The sequence below is a fragment of the Callospermophilus lateralis genome, chromosome 11 (assembly GCF_048772815.1).
Source record: "Callospermophilus lateralis isolate mCalLat2 chromosome 11, mCalLat2.hap1, whole genome shotgun sequence".
Lineage (NCBI taxonomy): Eukaryota > Metazoa > Chordata > Mammalia > Rodentia > Sciuridae > Callospermophilus > Callospermophilus lateralis.
The window spans coordinates 108,997,477-109,014,592 of record NC_135315.1 but is presented as its reverse complement, the minus strand read 5'-3'; positions in this window follow the sequence as shown (position 1 = coordinate 109,014,592).

Here is a 17,116-nt window from a genome sequence, read left to right as displayed (position 1 = left end):
GAATTCAAGAAAGCAGACTGGCGTACTTGTTGCAGGTTTATAAGTTAGAACACATTAATTAAAGCCAGTTATTCTAGTACTTAAAATTTTGCTTATGCAACACCCAATCAACACTAAGAAAAATGAGTAGAGTGTATAAAGAGTTTTTAGATTATTAAATATTATGTTTTGAAATTTTTATTTTCAAATGTCTGTTACTGATAATTTTAATATTTAACAAGTTCTTTACCATCTACATTTTTATATACTTCAAAATTTAATTTCTATCTGTCCTATTTCTTATTTTCTGTCTTCCCCTAAGGACAGATCACATAGTGACTTGTTATCTGTATAATACTTTACCTGTCAAGATTTTAATACCAGTCTAGGCTACTCCTATTTTGTATTATTTAATGTTAGTCTACTTTCATACCTATTTTCCATATTCTTAATTACTTTTGACAGTTACCTGTGCCTGTGCTTAAGTATGAGTGTGCCAGGCCAGTGGATATATGCATATGCAAGAATTTCTGGCCAAAAGGGACTGTAGTTAGAGTAACCTCCATGTGGGCTCATTATCCTACTCCATCACTATGCTTTGGATTGTATCTGTGGGGACTGAGGCAATTTCATTTTTCTATGCTACATTTGCTTGAAATGTCTTATCTTGTTCCTCAGAGCAAGTTTATGTGTAATTTCTTACAGACTGTGCAGTTTTTAGGTCATATCTTCCCCTAAGCTACAAAATTCCTTCTTATATCCTTTGTATTAGTCAGCTTTTTACAACTATAGCTAATAACTAAGGCAGATTAACTGACAAAAAAAGTATTTATTTAGCTAATCATTTTTGAGGCAAGTACAAAGAGTATGGCTTAATTTCTGTCCCCACCCTTGGCTTCACCACATCAAAGATGTATCTTTCTGGGTTCCCTGGTATTTCTACCTCTCCTTAAAAAGCCATCATTTATTCAATTGTGTATTGAATTTGTGCAATACTCTAATAATCTAAGTGAATTTTCACCTAATGATCTAATTGAATTCAATTACTTACTGAAGGCTCCACCTCTAAATTCCTTAGTCAAATTAAAGTTTTCTACCTCTTCATACCATTAACAAGACTTTAGTGATTAAAATGCTTCCTGAGTTCTGGAAAACAAACCATATTCAAGATTTTGTTATTCATTTAAGCCCTGAAATTCATGTCTTCTTATACAACATAGAATTATTCCATCCTCAACAAGTCCTAGATGCTTAATTCATCTCAGCACTAATCCAACAGGGCAGATTCTTATGTGAGACCATAGACTTTTAGCTATAAGTCCTTCTAAAACCAAACACAAGTTACAAACTTTGATGATCTATCTCCTTGATGTATATATAGAAGGTACCAATTAAGATTAAATAAAGGAATGGAAGGAAGATCGGTAGAGTAGGGGGGCAGGAGGGTATTGAAATCAAATTCCTTATTTATATACTTCTGTCGAAAGAAAAACAAATACTATGTATAAATGTAATGCTCTAATAGAAAAAAAAAACCAGTGGTAGGACAGGTGTTGGGTATACATTTCTGTTTCAAAAGGAAGGAATGAGTAATTAGAAAAGAGTAATTGAGCCAAAATAAGACTGAAATCCAGCAGTCCTTAGAGGGTGGAAGTCTGGCCCTGCTGGCTTTGCTTGTTACAAGCCACATGGCCACTTTTTGGGGCTTGTTCTGCATGCTGGCTGCAGCTCTCCTTGAGGGGTGTGTCCCAGTGCTGTTTCAGTCTCCTCTCCGGGGTCTCCTCTGTAGTTTCTTTCTGACAGTTCCACAAGGCATTGCTGCCATCAGAGGCTCCATGCAAGAATCTCAGCCCTGAACTACACTTCTGCCTGCTCTTCCAAGGCTTCTTGTGAAGTCTCTATGAAATTTCCATGACCCCCTCATTTTGCATTCTATGTCCCTGCAAAACCAACCTCATATGTATGTCACAAAGGTGTGCTACCTTCATGTGGTATATTTGAGTCCACATAAACAGTGGCTGCAGCTCTTGAGTGCTTTGCTGACCAAATGCAGGGAAACAAATCCCTAAATAGGAACCTGACGAGAGCGCCTCAGTTTCTGTGAAACATGTCTGCTCTTTCAGGATTCTGAGCCTGTGATGGTAGTGGTAGCCACAAAGATTTATGAAATTAGGCTTTTTTCCAATTATCTTACTAATTAGCACATGTTATTTAGAAAGTGGTTTTTCCACTCTACCCTTCTGGCCTAAGTGTGCTTTTTCTCACTCTTTCTCTAAGCAGGCTGTGAATTCTCCATATTTTGCTTTTAAATTATACATTTCAGCTTTAGATTATCCCAGTGGTTCCTAGTTCTATAGAATACAATTGAAAATAACAAGGAATGAGTCTGAATGCTGTTTTGACTACATATTTTATCCATTAGATATTATAGTCCATCACTTCTAGATTTGGCCCTCCATAAGCTTCAGAGCATGGACACAGTTCAGCCACATTCACAACAGAGGTGTGACAATTGTTGATTCCAATTTTCAGTAAAATAGTCTTCATTTACATCTGAGTCCTCATCAGCATGGTCCTTACATTCCATATTTCTATTAGCATTCTTGTCATGGCCATTTATCTCATCTTTGAGATATTTCAGATCTTTACAGGTTTAAGGCTCTGAGAGGAGTCTCTCTCGGATGCTTCACAACATGGCAGGCGCCATGTTGTGCATCTCTCAAATCTAAATCCTATCTCCTTCTCCTTATAAAACCACCAGGACTCCATCAAAGGGGCTCCATCCTAATGAAGTAATCAAACCTACTCCTTTTCAAGGGCCCTACCTCTAAACACCATAGTTCAATTAATTTCTACCTTTTCTGATACAATTGACATAAGATTTTTGTGATTAAATTCCTTCCTGAGTTCAGAGAGACAACACATTTTCATATATAGCCTCCCATGTGTTCAATTCATCATGAAGTAATTACTTAGCTAACCTCTGTCATAAGTTTTCCAACAATAATTTTATTAAAAAATGGAGAAGTTTTTAAATATCCTTCAAATAGCATTTTGAAAAAAAAACATAAATATGATAATAAATTCACCTGTATTTTAAGTATAACACTGCTTTTTATTTTAGTGTTTTATCATAATCTGTAAGTAAGGTGTGTTTATGAAGACTTCTTTTTTAATACAAAATAGTGTAAATTTAAACTTATATGTTTATGTGTCTATATATGACCAAAAACCCAATGAACATATTTTATACTTTTTTAACTTGAGCATTTGTAAACTAATGTCTCTCCAGATCAATAATCTTCAAAAATAATTTGAAACTATTTTGCCGTATAATATCATAGTAATACGGAATAAGACATTAACTAATAGATTATTATTTATAATTCATACAACTTAAATTATAGAACACATTTTTATATAAATATTTAACCTGAATATCAAGAATGATTAAAATTGGAATTATTAGATCAAAACTATACACTTTAATAAAAATACAAACATACTCCAAAATTTTGGCAAAGTTTTTTTAGAAAGTTTAGTAAGTGAAAATTCTTATGTCAGTTTAACTTTATTTTCATTTTCTTCAATGATGGTTAAATAGGTATGCATATACACGTATATTTATATGCATATATAAAGAACAGAAAGTTGATAGCTGAAAATGGCATCAAAATCTTGTTTTACTCAGTGGCTCAGGAGGCTGAGGCAGAATGATCACAAGTTCAAAGCCAGGCTCAGCGACTTAGTAAGGCCCTAAGCAACTCTGCAAGACATATATAATACACACACACACACACACACACACAAACATACACACATACTTGTATCTATTTATTCATATAAAATATTTATTTATTTATAGTTTATATATATATATGAAAAAGTTATAGATAATGTTTCATATATATATATATATGTCATTATCTATAATTTTTATTTCTTTTATTACAAATGAATATGTTCAGTGATTTCAATGTTTTATTATTTATATTGCCAAATATAATAAACTTGTGAATTTCTCCTCTACTCCTAGTCTTACAACCTTCTTCTCAGTTGTGAAATTAGTTATTCCAAAGTTAGTCATCCACATCTTTTTCTTTGATTTCACTTCTTTGATTCTAATTTTCTCATCTAAGTGTTGAGCCTGCCAGAAGTAGTGACACACACTTGTAATCACAGCTGGTGGGGTGACCCCCCCCAAAAAGTTGAATCCATCTGTGATTAATTATGGTATGTTATAAAGATCCAATTTTATTTTCAAATGAAGCAGATTTGTTCATTGAAAAAATCCTCTTCTTTGTATTGAATTGCAATTCTCTTTATTTATTTATGTATTTATTCATGTATTTAATTTAAATATTTTTTTAGTTGTAGTTGGACAAAATACCTTTGTTTTATTTATTTTTGTGTGGTGCTGAGGTCTGAACCCAGTGCCTCATATGTGCTAGCATTCTACATCTGGCCACAACCACAGCCCCTGCAATTCTTTTTTTTTTTACTCTGTATATGAACATGTGTCCACACTTGGACATGCACATTTGTATCCACATCTACAGTAATATCTTCTCTAAGATAATTTGTTTGTTGCCCATTTTTTAGGTTTTTAAAATTAGTTATTTAATTAAATGATCTAATTCAGAAGCCCTCATGATTTATTATCTATTTTCTCTATTTCAAATGAATTGTAAAAGCATTACTTTCAGTAAAAAGACTCAGTGAAAAACAATAAACTCTAAACCTGTTGATTCCATAAAAGTTGAGAGTAGAATACTAGTTAGGCAAGGTTTAGAAGGGATAGGTAAGTTGTCAATGGGAATAATTATATAGTTAGAAGGAATAATTTCTGGAGTGTTATTGTAGAGTGACTTAGTAATAATGTATAAAGAATTGAAGGGAGAATTCTGAAGGTTATAACTTCAAGAAATGATAAATATTTCAGAAGAATTTGTTGATTACCCTGAATCTATGATTATACAATGTATACAAATGTTTAAACATTCTATTATATCAATCAGAAATAAAACCTAAAAATTTCTTAATTGTTATTTTCTCCAATCTTGCACAATTCTTATAAATTAATTCTCAAATATTTGACATTTATTCAATAATTAGTCTTCCCATGTAGGAATTAGACTCTGAGGAATTATATAATCAGCTAAGAAACTTAATAATTGCAAGAGTATTGCATCTATGGGACACAGAGAAAATAAATATTACTTTTGTCCTGAATTTAAAGTGAAAATGATGGAGTAATTTATACCCCATCTCTGACATGCACCTTAAATTATTAGACGGTTTTCCTTCTCTGTGGACTAGGGCTATCTCTGTGGCAAAGTGAGCTTGTATAGCTTCAGGACAGATCTGTCATGATAAAACCATTTTTTGAAAAAAAATCTTAGATCTGTCAAATATAATATAGATAGAACATGTTCATTCTATTTGTCTTCATTCTGTGATGCACACTATACTCTCCCTACCGTTTTCTAATATTGATCACTTTAGTTAAACAAGAAAACATTTTATATCATGGAAGTTATTGAATTATTTTGCTGAGGTAACTTTTAGTTTATTCAAGTTTTGAATGTTTGTTTTAGAACTGAAGGAAAAGGCATTGAATAGAAGGTTTCAAGAACTTAGCTAGGAACATTGAATGGGCAGTGATGTCAAGCAGAGCTCATTTTTCCTGACTGAGTGCTTCTGGAGAGTCCACAAGGAGGTCAGTACCTTCTTTGGTTTTCATGCTAACTGTCTGAGTTTAGGGCTGCTACAATTTCAGTTCTCAGGGTTCATGTGGCTTTCTAAAACTTATATTGGCAGTAATTTTAGATTTAGTGAAGGAAAAAAAAAGTCAATGAGTGTAGAAATGTGGGAATAGGATGCATTTCCTTCTGAAAGGGATCTTCATGTGATAAGTTGAAGTTTATCTGTGAAACACTATACTGATATAGGCAGGAAGCTTGATAAGGGCATGCTAACTCAGGTTGTTGAACAGAATAAAATTGAAAAGTAGTGTTATAATATAATCATCAGTTATTTAAAAAATATTTTTAGTTAGAGATGTGCACAATACCTTATATTTATTTATTTATTTTAATGTGGTGCTGAGGATTGAAACTCTATCACTGAAAACCCCAGCCCCACCAGTTATTTCTTGCAAAGGTTATTTTGGAGCTCAATAAATGAAACATGTACATTCTAAGTGCCAGGTATTTAGCAATTAACAGACAAGTTTTTTCATACTTGCGAGGGTGTAAGTGGTTCTTACAGTTTCCTGATTTATAGAAGATGTTAAGATAAATGTCATTATAAAGAAGAGAAAAATAAATGTAAGATCAAAGAAATTTTATCAGAGAATATATGTGTGTGTATTGACATATGTATTTGACTTTTTGCAAATAATAATAATAAGAGTTAATGTAAAGTGCTTGCCATTTTTTTCCTAATCTTCATGCAATAAGTAATGGCCATGTTTATACTAGCAACATCTCATAAAATATCTATAGGTTAGAATAAGCTTATTCTTGTTAGTATTTTTCCTAGTGTAATGATTCTGGTAGCACCAGATTCAAACTGTAAACAGCATTGCTTTGAAATAATAGACAAGTATGAACAAATTTCCATTAGACTTTTAAGTTGGTTAATAATTATCTACTATTTAAAAACATCTAGCTCAGATTTGTGTTTCTGAAGTTAACTAGAAAGGTCTGCACACAAATCATTAAGAATTCCTTGGCCATTTTATAATTTTTTATTAACATAGTATATTTTTTTAAATTACTGTATCATAATTTTACCTGGAATTTAAATTTTAAATTTCAGCTTTGTTTATACACTTAAATTTTCCAGTTAAAATATTTTACAGAACATTATCGAGAATATATTCTGATATAAATCATGTGTGTTGTTAATTATTCATTAGTAAGCAAATATTATCACAATAATATTATGTAATATTATTTAGAGTGTGAAAGAATATAGAAATATTTTGAATAACACACACACACACACACACACACACACACACACACATATATATACACACACACACATACACACAAAGCTTGAAAAAATAATTTGGTTATCTATTGGATAGACAAATGGAAATTCAAATAAAATTAGCCTCAAACTTGCCATGTAAATTAGACATAGTTATACATAATACTGATTTACTTGTCATTTTGTATGTAACAGTCATGTTACTACATGTCATATTCAATTATAACACTATAAAATTTTTAATTAATATGAGCTTATCATTAACAAAAATCAATAATACATTATTGCATTTCTGTGAGTGCACAAATCTCCCGTTCTTGTTAAAAAGACTTATTAAAGGCTTTGAAGGGTTTTGTAAATTGAACGTGTTACTCACTGTGTTGTTGGGGTCCATTACTAAGAAAATAGATATTTTCTAGGTGGCATTGAGATACATCTCTAAAACTTTGAGTGTGGAATTCAAGCTGGGCAAAAGAATAAAAACTACCTCAGGCATCAAGAATCACAGGAACTCAAGCACCAAAGCAGCAAATTGATGAATGAGCACTGCACAGTGTATCTTAGTCATACAAATGATAACCTGGGGTTTACAGATATCAGGCTGAGGGCAGATTGAATAATAGAGAGTTTACAATTCATGTTGAGAGTGAATTGGACCCAATTAATGGTCTGCCCTCAGAAAATAAATGAAAATTGTAATTTGTTAAAACACAAAAACTATAAAAGTCCTGATAAATTTTCATTTTTACATTTAATCATTTCATTTAGTTTACATGGCAATCTCTAGTCACATACTAGCTTACATATTTTTTATATGTTGTCAAAATCTTTGCATCAATTTCAATACTTAAAATTGAAACTAGATAATTCCATTATTATATTTTAAGAAATTACCACCATGAAGAAAATAGACAGGATATTCTTCTTGTCCTTAGTTTACTTTGCTTTCTTTGTGTATTCTCATGCAGTACTTTTTATTTATGATCTTGAGAAAGCCATGGGAAGAAAGCCATGGGAAGGTGAATTCACCTTGTTGCAAAAAAACAGAGAAATGGTATTATAGAATGTTTAGTTGCTTCCTGGTGGTGTCTTTTTCAAAAGGTATATGGAAATGACATTATACCTGATATCAAGCTACAGTTAAATATTTTTTTGTCAAGGAGAGAGGAGATTTCAGAAATATGAATCTGCTCCTCTTTGGGCCTATCTTGAATTCTGGCTCTTACCCCCAGCCAACTGTCAGGCATAGATCTATGTAAACATCAGTTCCTCATGGCTTTAAAGCTAAATTCCAGGCTTTAAATCTAAAGTTTCTTGACAGATGATATTTTAGGAAGACATCTCCTGAGACTTGCTCACAGTGCAATCAGGCATGTCTCGATTTCTATAGGCAAATCTCTGCATTTGCTCTATCATTTCTTATAAGAGAGAGAGAATATGCTCCTAATGAATAGACACATTAAGATTTGCCTTTATAGAAGGTTTATCCATCACTTGTTTAAACATGATATTTATGCATTATTATTTTTGTAGGATTATAAATTCTACATAAAGTATTCATTTCCATTTTTAAATTACAACCTTGGTTTCAGACTTGATAAGGGTATGTAAAATTTTCTCAAGAAAATATTTTATATAGAAGAAATCATGCAATACCTTGAATTTCAAACAAGGTTCACATTCGTCTGAACCATCAAATGGAATAGAAAATATCTGAAAAGTCCAAAGTACAAACACTACATGATAAAGGGTCCAGAATATGTAGGGTGTTATGCTCAAATTCGGGACCCCCAAAGACGACCAGAGACCCAAGATCGATGTAAGCAGCAAAGAGGTGTTTATTTCGAGCTAGCTCAGTCCTCTTTGCTCACACAGCAACTGGTGACGCTGAGAGGCCCCGATCCCAGGGTTTGCAGCAGTTTTATACACTCTTTGGAGAAGGCAGGGACCCCCATATACATCATAGCATCTTTTAGCCAATCATCACACACCTCGGGAAAATCAAATAACAACTCTAAAACATGATTAGCACATTCACTGGCGGAAACCTGTTGGGTAGGCGTGATTCATTTGAACTGATTGGGATATTCATTTGAACTGATTGGTTTAAGCCAAGAGGGGTATTAATGCTGAACTACATGGTTTATCAACACCATAAACTACTGGGAACATTTAAAATACCCTCACTATCATTGTCTTCTAATTTTTAAGCATTTAATTCATTATAACATGCTACATATTAAAGTATGAATTACTAATTAATATGTGTATTTTAAAACTGAGATAAATGTAGAAATTAAATTACTAGGAGAATTTAGAAAAATATAAGATATTATAATATAGAATCTAAAGTAAAAATGTTTAAGCATAATTATTATATTTCCAGTAAGAAATATCTTACCATTTTAAAACTCTTAAAGATAAAAATACATATTTCATTGAATCAGAATTTTGTTTTAGGGCATAATGTAACTAAGGATGAAATAGTATGATTTTGGAAAATAGAAAGATAAAAATTTTATCTTATGTAATACTGATTTTGGTAAATTTTGAAGAAATACTTTAAAAAGCTTAATTTCCTTTAACTTTCAAATGTTTCCTTACTATTGCCAAATCAAAAGATCCTACTTTTCCTTGACTTATATTCAATCAGTAAGGTTAAGCATTATTTTAAACACATGAGCTTACTTATAAACTAAGAGGTATGAAAATGAAGAAAGCCATTATTTTAGATATTTGGATGGTAAAAAATTGCTATTATGCAAAGGGATTTTATCTTAATTTTTCTGGAAGATGATTCAATTTATTTACATTGCATTTAATAAAATTAGCATAGATTCATTTATTCATGATTATCTGGAAATAAATATTGAACTAAGAAAAATTCATCTAGTAATAAGCATATTTTTTTACTAATGATGTGCATAACAGATTTTTTAAAGACATTGTATGCTATATATATATATATTTGGGACTGAGAGTATACCTCAGTAGTAGAGCACTTCCCTAGCATTTTGTAAGGCCTTTGGTTTAATCCTCACCTCCACAGAAAAGGGAAAACAACCACAACCAATTATTCCCTAACACTTTTGTCAATATGTTTGTGAATGTAAAATAACTTGTATTTCAAATGAAGCATTGTGTTTCTTATTTAAAGGAATGAGTAACTTCAAGTTTCCAGTATCAAAGATGAATTCCAGGTAGACATGTTTGTAGTTGCCATGCCTTTTTCACTACCCTAGAATAATATGTTAAGTGGAAAATACAATATAAATTTGAGTGAGTATTTGCCCATGTCCAAGTATGAGTTAAAGGTTTAGAAATATTTTATTGTCAAAAAGAGTACAAAGTGTGAAATATCTAATAATTTGTAGGTTTTTCATTTTATTAAAAGTAGATTTTATGGTAATAATAAAAGCACCTATCCTTTGAAATTAACTATGAGTGCCAAGTACCTTCCAAGAACTATTGTATTTGAGGTTTACAACACAATTGTCTAGAGAGCTGTCTTCCTTGTTAAGTAGGAGAGGCAGAGATAGAATTCAGACTTGGAAAACCATAACTCTAATATGCAAACCTTCAACCCATGTGCTATATTCCCTTCTGAGCCCTAGAGTTGTTTTTTTTATAACTGAAAACTAAATCCATTCCAAATCTTAATTTACTTCTAATTGTATTAAAATTTTTTTGAAAGTGAATTTTCTTATTACAAAAGTAGCACATCCTGTGAAGTCTATAAAAAATTAAAAGTTAAATAAAATAAAAAATTAATTACCCATAGTCATAAAACTCCCAAATTAATTCATTCACTAACTGTAAATTCTGTGTATTTTTTCACGTTAAGTATCTGTAGGCCCACATAGCCACAGACTAGTGATGGTCTCCTTCCATCTAAAATTTAGACCCTAAAGAGTGAAGGCATTAGGATTAAATGATGCCTCCCTGTTATTATATAGCAAGTGATAATGTTAACTGTAATGTTTAAAAAATTATTTTTTCTGATAACATTTTACTTTATTAAATGTTCATGTTGTCAATGTTTACAACATTATTCATGATAGTTCATGGCATTCCAGTAAATATGTAAGTATTTTAACACTTATTTTCTTTAATTTTTTTTTACCAACTATTGGATTTTAGTGAAATTTTACCATGTTTATTTTTCTTTAAACTTGAATCCATGTACTTATGCATTATGCATGCCTACATGATTGCAGGATTGCATTCCTTTTTTTTTGTACCAAGGATTGGAACCAGTGATGCTTAACCACTGAGCCACATAAACAGCCCTTTTTTTAAAGAGAGGTGAGAGAGAGAGAGAGAGAGAGAGAGAGAGAGACAGACAGACAGAATTTTTAATATTTATTATTTTTTTTAATTTTTGGCGGACGCAACATCTTTGTTTGTACGTGGTGCTGAGGATCGAACCTGGGTCGCACGCATGCCAGACGAGCGCGCTACCGCTTGAGCCACATCCCCAGCCCAACAGCCCTTTTTTGTATTTTATTTAGAAACAGGATCTCACTGAGTTGAGTTGCTGAGGGACTCACTAAATTGCTGAGGCTGGCTTTGAACTCACAATCATCCTGCCTCAACCTCCCAAGGCTCTGGCATTACAGGTGTGTACCACTGCAACCAGCTACATGATTTCATTTTAAGAGCCCGCATTGCAGTTCAATTCTCCAGGTATATTAAACATATTATCCTTAAAGTAATTTTTATGTAGGCAATGAGTGTGTGTGTGTGTGTGTGTGTGTGTGTATTACTTTAAATAATTTTATATATAATTGTATACAAACATATATAATTATATATAACTTGAAAAACAAGCAACTTCTTTTCACTCTTCATAAGGATTATAAGATGTTGAAAGAGGATTTCCTTGTAGGAAGTAAAATGCCTCAGTATTCATATGTTTCAGGAATACCAAGGAAGGAATTTTGAAGTAAGACTGCTAACAATGTGCAATGGTTTTCAGAATATTGAGAACACAGTGAATTGAACAAGACTATATAATAGCACTATTTTAGAGTAGAAACTTTTTTGACACAATTATTCACTGACAGAAACTTGAGAATATAATACAGTTTTTGCCTTAGAGAATTCAAAACATGTGTTTTCTCCTGTGCTGATAGTATGATGTTATTTTCACAAATTAAGAGCCCTCAATAAAGAAATGGCCTGACTCTCTAAATACTGTCAAAGATAATAGCTCAAGATCAACTACTTTAAAATTAAAATGACAACTTATTTTTTTCAGCTCTTCTCTCCTATTTAATTGGCATCTATCCAAAAATTCCATACATGGGTCAAATTATTTATTTACATGGAAATACATTTTGCAATGAATTTACACTGAAGCCTTTTAAAGTGAGTTGTGGGGCAGGAAATTAGATGTATGCTGGGTAAAACATTGTGATTTTTTAATGAATCCAATGGTAGATTGGTAACTGTTATGCTCGAATTCGGGACCCCCAAAGATCACCAGAGACCCAAGATCGATGTAAGCAGCAAAGAGGTGATTATTGTGAGCTAGCTCAGTCCTCCACGCACACACACAGCAACTGGTGACACTGAGAGGCCCCCAGCCCAGGGTTTGCAGCAGTTTTATACATTCTTTGAAGAGGGCAAGGAATTCACATACATCATAGCATCCCTTAGCAAATCAACAGTCAAAACCCCAAATAAACCCTGTATTTATTTCTTGTAGAAATAAATAAAGTAATCATGAAATTCATATGGAAAAACAAAAGACCCAGAATAGCAAAAGCAATTCTTTTTTTTTAAAGAAAGAGTGAGAGAGAGGAGAGAGAGGGAGAGAGAATTTTAATATTTATTTTTTAGTATTTGGCGGACACAACATCTTTGTCTGTATGTGGTCCTGAGGATTGAACCCAGGTCGCACGCATGCCAGGCGAGTGCACTACCGCTTGAGCCACATCCCCAGCCCAGCAAAAGCAATTCTAAGCAGGAAGTGTGAATCTAGAGGTATAGCGCTTCCAGAGTTCAAACTGTACTACAAAGCAATAGTAACAAAAACTGTGGTACTGGTACCAAAACAGGCAGGTGGACCAATGGTACAGAATAGAGGACACAGAAACCAATCCACAAAAGTTCAACTTTCTTATATTTGATAAAGGGGCTAAAAGCATGCAATGGAGGAAGGATAGCATCTTCAACAAATGGTGCTGGGGAAATTGGAAATACATATGCAACAAAATGAAACTGAATTCCTTTCTCTCGCCATGCACAAAAGTTAACTCAAAATGGATCAAGGAGCTAGATATCAAATCAGAGACACTGCATCTGATAGAAGGAAAAGTTGGCTACAATCTACATAGTGTGGGGTCGGGCTCCAAATTCCTTAATAGGATGCCCATAGCCCAAGAGTTAATAACAAGAATAAACAAATGGGACTTACTTAAACTAAAAATTTTTTCTCAGCAAGAGAAACAATAAGAGAGGTAAATAGAGAGCCTACATCCTGGGAACAAATTTTTACCCCTCACACTTCAGATAGAGCCCTAAAATTCAGAATATACAAAGAACTAAAAAAAATAAACAATAAGATAACAAATAACCCAATCAACAAATGGGCCAAGGACCTGAACAGACACTTCACACAGGAGGACATACAATCAATCAAAAAGTACATGAAAAAATGCTCACCATCTCTAGCAGTCAGAGAAATGCAAATCAAAACCACCCTAAGATACCGTCTCACAGCCATTATGAAGTCAAACAACAATAAGTGTTGGTGCGGATGTGGGAAAAAGGGTACACTTGTACACTGCTGGTGGGACTGCAAACTGGTGAGGCCATTTTGGAAAGCATTATGGAGATTCCTGGGAAAGCTGGGAATGGATCCACCATTTGACCCAGCTATTGCCCTTCTCGGACTATTCCCTGAGGATCTTAAAAGAGTGTACTATAGGGATACTGCCACATCAATGACCATAGTGGCACAATTCACAATAGCTAGACTGTGGAACCAACCTAGATGCCCTTCAATGGATGAATGGATAAAAACATGTGGCACCTATGCCCAATGGAGTATTATGCAGCACTAAAAAATGACAAAATTATAGAATTTGCAGGGGAAATGGATGGCATTAGAACAGATTATCCTAAGTGAAACTAGCCAATCGTTAAAAATCAAATGCCAAATATCTTCTTTGATATAAAGAGAGTAACTAAGAACAGAAAAGGGAGGAAGAGCATGAGGAAAAGATTAACATTAAACAGAGACGAGTGGGGGGAGAGAAAAGGAGAGAGAAGGGAAAAAATATGGAAATGGTAGGAGACACTCAATGTTACACAAAATTACATATAAGAGGTTGTGAGGGGAAAGGGGGGGAAACAAGGGAGAGAATCGAACAACAGCAGATGAGGTAGAGAGGGAAGATGGAAGGGGAGGGGAGGGGGGATAGTAGGGGATAGGAAAGGCAACAGAATACAACAGTCACTAATATGGCATTATGTAAAAATTGTGAATGTGTAACTGATGTGATTCTGCAATTTGTATTTGGGGTAAAAATGGGAGTTCATAACTCACTTGAATCAAATGTATGAAAGATGATATGTCATGAGCTTTGTAATGTTTTGAACCACCAATAAAAAAAAGTAACACTAAAAATAAATACATAAATAAATAAACAAAATAAAGAATAAAAAAAATCTTCACACACCATGGGAAAATCAAATAACAACTCTAAAACATGATTAGCACATTCACTGGCGGGAACAAGTTGGGTAGGGGTGATTGGTCAGTACAAAAAGGGTATTTGTTTGAACTGATTGGTTTGAGCCAAGAGGGGTGTATGTGCTGAACTACATGGTTTTCCAACTTGTTATCAACTACCATAAAACCCTGGCATCCCAGGTATTTCCCTGTCTCATGCTGATTGGTGGCTACTAGGGGCCTGATATGGATCCCCACCCAGCCTGACTGAGTCAGGGACACCTGGTGCAGCAGATCTTTTCTGTTATTTGTAGATAAACAACTCAGCAGGGTGGAAATGTGCTTAGGAGTGCTCTGTGGGTCTTTCCAAGCACTAAGGTCATGTCCCTTCCTTGGAGAGTCTTTGCTCTAAGATAGAGGCTGTTTTTTTCAGTAACATCAGTTTTTAACATTTTTGAAGGAAAATTATTCATGCTGTTTCTCTGCAGTGATGAACTTTGAGGATTCCTATATTCATTTGACCTTATGTTAGATGAAGCTGACCCAGATTTGCATGCAGAGAAAAAAATTTTTGGCCCAGACAGCAATCACTAAGCTCATTTAACTGAAAAAAATTGGTTGTTCAGTAAAAAGTCTTGGTTAACTTTCTATATGTTGAGAGATTGGGGTTTTGATACTATGTTCAGCTTGGTAGAAAAAAAGATATATAAACTTAGTATTACTATATAAACAAAAGCACTATTTTACTCAGGTATTAATTGCCTGACACTTTTGTTCCACTGATTGATTTATATAGATAGTAACAATTAGATACCTAATCAAGCCATTAACTATAGATAATACTTGAATTTACAAGTGTTATCTTTCTGACAAAATTGTGGCTTTTTTCTTATACTGTATTCAATGAGTGTCTTGATTGAGGCTCAACAGTCGTAGTAGGTGATTTATACTTTAGAATTTTTGATTGAAACACCATAATGTGGTAAAAATAAACCAACAAACATTATTGAAATAGTAATACTGAGTGGAGAAAGAATTTTAAGTATGACTAGCTTCATAATAATTGTAAGTTTAAACTATGGTGATATTTTTTCATTAAAGGAAAAGAATGATTGTTCTTTGTAGATATAGCATCTCTGAGGTTCTTATTAACTACTATATAATAAAATTATAAATTATTGTTAGTTATGGAGTACTTTTATACATGTCCAAAATCTTTATACATGTCCAAAATATATTTTTCAAATTTAAAGTACTTTATACATAATAATGATTTTTAATCACTTCCCTCTGAAGAAAACAATCACTATCCCCTTTTTTAGTGATTAGACACAGAGAAGTTTATCTGCTTGCTTATTGACACATGAATATAGAGATGGAGGTCAGAGTATTCATCTAAATTTTGTTCTCATACATTCTTGGCAACCTCATAGAAATTGTCATTCCTGTCAAATGGTTTTAAAATTCTCTATGTACAGTTTTATTTTTTCTTTTTAGCAAGCATTTAATATGACAAAGATGGACATTTTCTTAATCATTGAATCATGATTTCAAAAAGAATAATTAGTAAAGCCAACCTCATGGTGTGATATAGACTCTGAAATAGCCATCAAAAATAAGTATTATATAATATATTCAACTATTTTGAATCTCTACAACCCAAAATATTGTCTGAATTTATACTCCAAGAAGAATGTATGATTAAGTTACTGAAACAAAAACTTCCATGTTAAACTATCAATGTTTACCTTTTACTTTATTAGGTAATATATATAAAAACTAAAGTTAAAGACATTATCTCAATAAACAAGTCTCACATAGCTGTGCTATTGAAGCCAGATTTAAAGTTAGGTAGTCAGTGTAGTGAGGTAAATTGGGTCTAATATCGAGTGAAATCTAAAATGGAGGCCATGCTGGGAATGACTCAGGGAAAACGCAGGACAACTCATGGAATGTTAATAAAGTCCTGAAAAGGCCCTAGGCCAAAGTCCACCTCAAAGAAATGTTAATGGAGCCCGGGAAAACAGCCCCAACAGACTTGGAGATAGCCCATCCCAAAAGGTGATAATTAAGCCCACCTGTAGGCCTCCAACCTACATTCCATCACTGAAAGAACTATAAAAAGGGGAAAGAACAGCCCTTCCATGGATTCCACCTCTTGGGTCCCCTTCTTCCTCCGGGAGAAGTCTTTTCTGCTGTCCTTTAATAAATTTCTAATTTCTACTCTGACCTTGCCTCGGCGTGTGCTTTCTGGTGTTATTCTTCAACATTGGGGAAGCAAGAACTCGTCACCGGTCAACAGTGGTTTCACTATTAAGTTTTTATTTTTTTGTACTACAGTTGCAGAGCATTGCCTACTGTCAAAAAATAATTAGGTTAACTGGGGATGAACATTCTCTAATGGTAAAATTGCCAGATTGCAATCATGGGTGAGCCCCAGTTTCTATTCTTGGAAGC